A 7,306-nucleotide genomic window follows, 5' to 3' on the forward strand; every position below is an offset into this window, starting at 1 on the left:
TTTTTTTTTTTTTTTTTGAGACAGAGTTTCTATGTAGCTTTGGTTCCTGTCCTGGAACTAGCTCTTATAGACCAGGCTGGCCTCGAACTCACAGAGATTCGCCTGCCTCTGCCTCCTGAGTGCTGGGATTAAAGGCATGCGCCACCACCACTCTGCTAATTAATTAGTTTTTATGTTTGGAGGTGTTTTACCTGCATGTGTGTCTATGCATCATGCACATACAATTCCCAAAGAAGCTAGCAAAGCCTATCTGATCCTCTGGAACCAGAATTACAGATGGTTGTGAGCCACCACATGGGTATTGGGAATTGAACCCCAGATCCTCTAGAAGAGTAGCCAGTGCCCTTGATTGCTGAGCTAGTGCTCCAGCTCTAAACAGACTATGTTTTTTTTACAGTTCTAACAACTTTTTTTTTAATTTATTAAAGATTTCTGTCTCTTCCCCACTGCCACCTCCCCTTTCCCTCCCCCTCCCCCAGTCAAGTCCCCCTCCCTTGTCAGCCCAAAGAGCAATCAGGGTTCTCTGCCCTGTGGGAAGTCCAAGGACCACCCACCTCCATCCAGGTCTAGTAAGGTGAGCATCCAAACCGCCTAGGCTCCTACAAAGTGCAGTAGGCTCAAAAACCCATTGCCATTGTTCTTGAGGTCTCAGTAGCCCTCATTGTCCGCTATGTTCAGTGAGACCTGTTTTAACCCAGGCTTTTTCAGACCCAGGCCAGCTGGCCTTGGTGAGTTCCCGATAGAACATCCCCATTGTCTCAGTGTGTGGGTGCACTCCTCGCGGTCCTGAGTTCCTTGCTCGTGCTCACTAAAGCAAGTTTTGGTTCAAGGCATCTCTCCTGTTACATATGCACAGCCTCACCCAGTTCCATCACTGCACATAAGAGAGAAACCTTTGTTACCACTGAATCTGCCTCGATGGGTCATCATCTATCTCTACAGTCTAAATGAGCAAATATTTATGAGTAGAAACTTGCACGTGTCTCTTCTGGGTGCTGGGGAACTTTCACAACAAAATAAATAGTTCTTCTCAGTGTCTAAGACTCTGTCAAGGAGAAACAGAAAACAAAAACAAAGATACACCATGGAAAGTTCTAAATAAAAGGAAGAAACCCTTCTACACGCGAGACTGTTTCTGCACCTCAAGTTTGACTTGTCTAATGCAGCTCTCTTGGGAACAGAAAGCATGCGAAAGAATTTAAAATGGGAACAAAGATTACCAGGCACTCATTTGGATTGTCTGTGCTGCCCACTTAAAATATTAAAGAATCATGGGCCATTTCACAGTTCTGAGTTGACTGAGAGCAATATAAAGGACTCTCCTCTCTAGAAGTATGAATGAATTTGGTTTGATGGAGACAAAATTGGTCCCTTTACCAATCTAGTTTGGCTTCTTAATAGGGACATCTTGACGTGTGTGTGTGTGTGTGTGTGTGCACGCGCACACATGCGTACACACACACATGTTTACACGGGATTGATTTCTAAACATAATTTTGCACCTGGCTTATGTGCTACAGAAGGACCAAATCCTGTGGCTGTATGACTATTTTAGAAGGCACTGGATGGTGACGTGTGGGCATGAGCTTTGCTCCTCTGCTAAAATGATGCTGCACAATGGCTCACACTATAGCCCTCCCTTCATGTCTCAGAAGAGTTCTAAAAGTTAACAGAGTGGTAGAACAATAGTGGCACCAGTGAAATTGTGCTTGAGGTTTGGGTTTTCTGCAAAAAAGCATCCTTCCCATCCCCAGACACACTGATTCTTAAACTTTTTGGAAGAGTCTTCCACCACGAAGTGGAAGCTTTGGGTTTTCCTTGGGCTTTTTCAGAAGTATTGGCCTCCACCTTTTGGGAGCAGCTGATATGGCTTCACTGAGACAGGAGAAACTGTGCCCACCTCTTTTGCTAGTCAGCCAGACAGGGCTTGGAAGCCTGGCTTGCAGATACTCACAAAGATCAGATATGCAGGGAAAGACGGGTTGAAGATTCATCCATCTCTCAGGGTGGCTTGGGGATAGGAACAGTTGACAGAGAGAGCACCGGAAAGGGAAGAGAATGTAGAGGAAGAGGAGAGGGTGCTCAGATGAAGTTAGTCCTCTAGCCCCGCCCTCAGAATCCTGGGAAACAACCCTCAAAGAACAGTTAGGAAGGGGAGGGCTTCAGGTAGCAGTCACTAGGGTGGCTGCTGAGATTTGGGGACAGTGGTATGCTCACGGAGAAGAGAGGTCTCTGTCTCCGAGGGACCCAAAGTCTGACCACACAATGACCCCCACACCACATGGTAGCTTTTCATCAGGTTATCAAAGAGTCCCCTTCAGCTCACAGCATGAGCCATGGCATGAGTGGGATCGAGCATATCCAATTCTAGTATAGAGGCATAAGCTTGCTGCCTTGGTTCTTCCTCTGCCCAGGCAGCAGGTATGGCTGGGAAATCCTCCAGAGCCCAGCAGGGCTGTGCCAGAGGACTCCAAGGCCGCTCATGTACTTCCAGAATTTCCACTCCACTAACTTATCAGCTGCTCTACTCAGGCCTTGATCTTGTGAGCCCAGGCCTTGGAAGCTGATAGCATCCTCCCCTCCTGCTAGAGTCAACAGGGCTATGTGCCTGTGAACCTGGCAGTCTTCCCTGAAAGGGAGGGGAGTAGAGCGTGATGTTGGCACCTGGTGAACAGGTGTGTTCAGGTCTTGACAGGTCCAGTTGGCTCCCAACCATCTTTTTGCCCTTAAGGGACTCTCAGTAGGTTAAGGCCTCTTTCCTCTGCCTCAGAGTCTCTGACATAGATGTCTTCAGTTTTAGTCCCTTGAAAACTGTCTTTGATCAACAGAGACCCTGTGCTTCTGGAAACCACCGTGCAAGAATGCAGAGTCGGCTCCTGGGTGGGCGGGAGCCTTGGATGACTATCCCAGGCTGTGACGGGCTCCTCTGCTGAGGTGAACAAAAGACAGGGTGAACAGCACCTTTGCAGGCTGATTTTATGTGGTGATGATGTCAGTCAGTTTTCCACCACTGTGACAAAACGCTAGAGATAACCAAACTGAAAGGGGCGGGGACTACTTGTCTTATGGTTTCAGAGGCTTCGGTCCACCGTTGCTTGGCTCCATTGCTCTGAGGACTGTAATGAGTCAGGCACAGGAGGTAAGTGGTCAAGAAAGGATGCTCACATCACAGTGTCTAGGAAGCAACCTCCGGAGTCCTCACAAACCCTTCAAAGACACACCCCTCAGGACCTGACTTTCTCCCATAAGCCTCAGCTCCTAAAAGTCCCACCAAAATCTTAGGGACACCAGAAGGGGGATGGAAGAATGTAGGCACTCAGGAAATGCCAGGAACACAGAGAGAAAACAGGAGGTGCAAGATGAAAGAGAGGTAACACCACATGGTGGAACATAACTCAATGTAAATAGGTTAATTTAAGTTATAAGAGCTAGTTAGGAACAAACCTAAGCTATAGGCTGAGCTTTCATAATTAATAAGAAGTCTCTGTGTCGTTATTTGTGAGCTGGTGACCCAGCAAAAGTTCAGCTACATGGAAGTTCTGGACAGTGGACTCATGATTGGACTCCTCTTCCTAGTAAAATGGCGTGCTGCCTGCAGAAGACAAGGGAGGAGGTCAGAGCCTCTGGAAGTGAGGAAGCCCATGGGGCAGGGCTGCTGAGTCTTTGGTGCTGGCTGAACTGAGGAAGCGGCACGTTTTGTATTTGGTTAGTCTTACATGTTTAGTTTTTGCACTTTCTATATGTTGCATGTTTCTATGCAGTATCAAAAAACAACTAAAACAAACAAAAGTACCCCCAAACAAAAATTCAACCCTTAGAAATGTCTGGTGCTGAATTAAACACTAGTTATCCCAGAGTACTGGCTCACAATAATAGCCTTTCTTAAAATTGCCTTCACTCCCCGATATCTCCAGTATTTACTTTCCCAGGCGAGCTCCTCAAACTGCTGATCTGAAACTGACTCTGCCCTCAGAGGATTCCCTTCCTCAGAGCCAATAGCCAAGCTTCAGTGGAGAAGGCACAGTTGGCTTCTAGCATGGGATTCTGTCTCCCATCTGTTCCTAAGGCTTGGAGCCCAGCTTCCTCCAGCCATCAGTAGAGTGCCTCCCTTTCACTGTGGAGTCGTACCTGACAACCCTAGTCAACCCCTCCCAGTGAACGAGGGCACTTTGGCTACAGTCCCAGATGTCAGGTACCCTGAGAGATAGGAAGCAGGGTCACCTGGCCCTGCATAAGAGTTACCTGGAGGCTTCTAAAAATACCTACCTTCAGCCCCGCCCCCAGACAATCTGCTTGAAAAGTAGTCAAGGAAGAAGAGTTCCCATCTATCACACCTGCCAGGCACCAGGCAAGGGCTGTTTCTTTCCCAGTGGTTAACTTTGCCACAACCAAAGCAAACTCCAAATTTGATTTGATTGATGCTGTCAGGAACAGACATGTTTCACTGTCATGAAAAGTCTTCTGTTATTAAAACATCTTAAATGTCATATTCTGTAGGTCTCTGAAGTATTGGAAGACAACCTATCTATCTAACATATATCTCAATATGACCTTGAAAACATACCTAACTTGACTACAAGTTTGTTATAGATGACTACTAACCTGTGCCCAATGGACAGTTCTAATCCAGTATGTACTAAATGACCCTGTTTAAGCTAAGAGTCGGTAACCCAAAAGACATGAATCTGGGAAATGGACTGATAGGGATGGAGGGGGTGCTGGTAGGAGAGCAAAAGAGATAAGAGAAAGTGCTGGGAATATTATCATAACATGCATCTGTTGAGTTCCCACACCTCCCTAGGTAAACTGTAGTCTTTGTCTTTTACGCACCTTTCCAGAATTTTAAGAATACGTATCTGGGCTGGAGAGATGGCTCAGAGGGTAAATGCACATCCTGCAGAGCCTGACGACCTGAGTTCAATCCCCAGGACACACATGCTGGGAGGAGAGAACGCCATAAATTGTCCTCTAACCTCCACACAGGTGTCACGGTATGACCCCCAGTAAGAAATAAAACATTTTAAACATGAAACCAAAGTGCACATCCCAGCAAGTCAAGCCTTGGATTCCTCTCTCTCCTGTCTCTGTGGGTCTGTGCGTTTCCTGTCATCTCGCACCACAGAAGTCACACCGCAAACTTTCCTCGGCTCAGTACATTGCTGGGTCATGTTTCCTTATCTTCACAACATCCTTTTTTTTTGGGGGAGACAGTGTCTGTGTGTGTCTCTGTGTGTCCACATGCAAAGGAGCACGTTGGGGGCATCAGAGACAACTTAGAGGAACCGAAGAGTTTCTGCACCCTGATAAGCCTCTCCACCGATGCAGCAATCCAAATCAGGCCAAATCAAACCAAATTAGAAAAAGCACAGGTTTAATGGATGAAATGCTCTTGGATGATTTTCTAGTGGTCCCCCTACCCCCAGAGGGAAGGCAGGAAAGAGAGACAGGAAAGCCACACATCTGTTTTCTGGGGGGCAGTTTAAATACCCTGTGGGAGTGGTCTTGAGCATCTCTTGGGGAGGGGTCGTCATTTAGTGGGCTTTCTGAGATATGTCAGGGTTTGGAGAGGGATGGGGAATGGGGTTTGGGGTGGAGCTTCCACTAGAATATTTGAGATTCTTTGGGTACATGGACGGCAGGGCCTGGGGTGAAGTCTCCACCAGAACAGGAACTGGTTCTCTCTGTCCTTCCAGGGGTCAAACTCAGGTTATAGTTCATGATGTCAGGCACCTTAACACACTGAGCCTTCTGCACTTGCTGCTTTTGCAGAGGGATAGTTTTCTGCACCCACATGGATGCTCACAACCATCATAGAGCCCATTCCAGGTAATCTGATGTCCCTTTCTGACCTCCAAGACCACCAGATATGCACATGGTGCACATGCATACATGCAGGAAAAACACTTATATACATAAAAGCAAATAAAATTAGGGGCTGGAGAAATGACTTAGTGACTCACAACCATTTGTAATTCCAATCCTAGGGGATTAGATACCCTCTTCTGGTTTTCATGGGCACCAGGTGCACAGAGACATACATGGGTAGACAAACCCCTCATGCACATAAAATTAATCAATTGCTTAAATAAGACTTAAGATTTTATATATTGTTTTTTAAGGTTTTAATTAATTAGTTAATTTTTTGCCAGCCTGATCACACTTTCCCCTCCCTCTCTCCCCTCCTCTTAGCCCCTTCCCTCATAAAATAATATTTTTTTTAAAAACCCAAACCAAAAAGAGAATTACTCTTGTGTGTTTGTTTCAAGGCGGATCATGGGTGCATTTCGTTTCTGCACCACGCTTCAATCCAGCCGGGGCCCATTCTTCCTCATTTGCACTGATTTGACTGTTGAAACTGAAGGAGCCACGGCTAAATGAGCCGGCAAAGATGTCGCCAAACTTGCTACAAACAAATCTGTTAGTGGTTCCATGTCCTCAAGAGAGTTCATCCTTCTCCAAGTCTGTCTGTCTGTCTGTCCAGAGATAAGACGCCCACCAGGATCACCACCACAAGGCTGATGTGTTCCGACAGAGGTGGACTTGGGCAAGTGCTGGCAGCTGGCATAGGAGTGAGTTCAGGAAGCACAGCAGGTCACTGGAGCACAGAGAGACCTTTCAGGTTTGGGAACTGTTCCATGAGAGCGGTGCCAGTGACCCTGAATAGTGTCATCTGGGGGACAGGCAGGGAATGTAAAGAGCAAATACACAGAAGTGAGTGACTGCAGTCCAGGCTGGCTTGGATCAGCACGCCAGGCACTACTGTCCCACTGCCACCATGGGCAGAGTTGGACACTCTGAAGGGCATTGATGCACACTCCAGCTAACCACATATCTCAACTGTGAGCTGAGAAAATGATCTGCATCACTTTCTCCAGCCTTGTCCATCTGTCTGACTCATCTCGGGGTTGCCTGGGAAGTTGGGATTTTGGTACCAGAGACAATCTTCCTACTTAACAGTTTAAGGCAGGTATCAAGGAGTTGTCTGAACCCCCTCACTCAGGTGGCTTACATGGAGTTTTTGCTGTTTAATTATTTATTTTGTGTGACTGCGTATCTTAGAGTCCTTGAGGACACGTGTGTCTGGGTGGGTGTTTGAGCTCAGGACCTCAGAGGAACTTGTGGCATAAGAAACTTCCAACAGAGTTCTAGGTTGCTGGAGAAAGGCAAGCAGGTGGACAGCAAATCAAAAGGTTTGCATTCATCCTTTTAGAGTGGATGCCATCTCTTCATACACACACACACACAGAGAGAGAGAGAGAGAGAGAGAGAGAGAGAGAGAGAGAGAGAGAGAGAGGGAGAGAGAGAG

This window comes from Alexandromys fortis, unplaced genomic scaffold (assembly GCF_014885135.2).
Source record: "Alexandromys fortis isolate MF-2015 unplaced genomic scaffold, M_Fortis_MF-2015_v1.1 scaffold_75, whole genome shotgun sequence".
Taxonomy (NCBI): domain Eukaryota; kingdom Metazoa; phylum Chordata; class Mammalia; order Rodentia; family Cricetidae; genus Alexandromys; species Alexandromys fortis.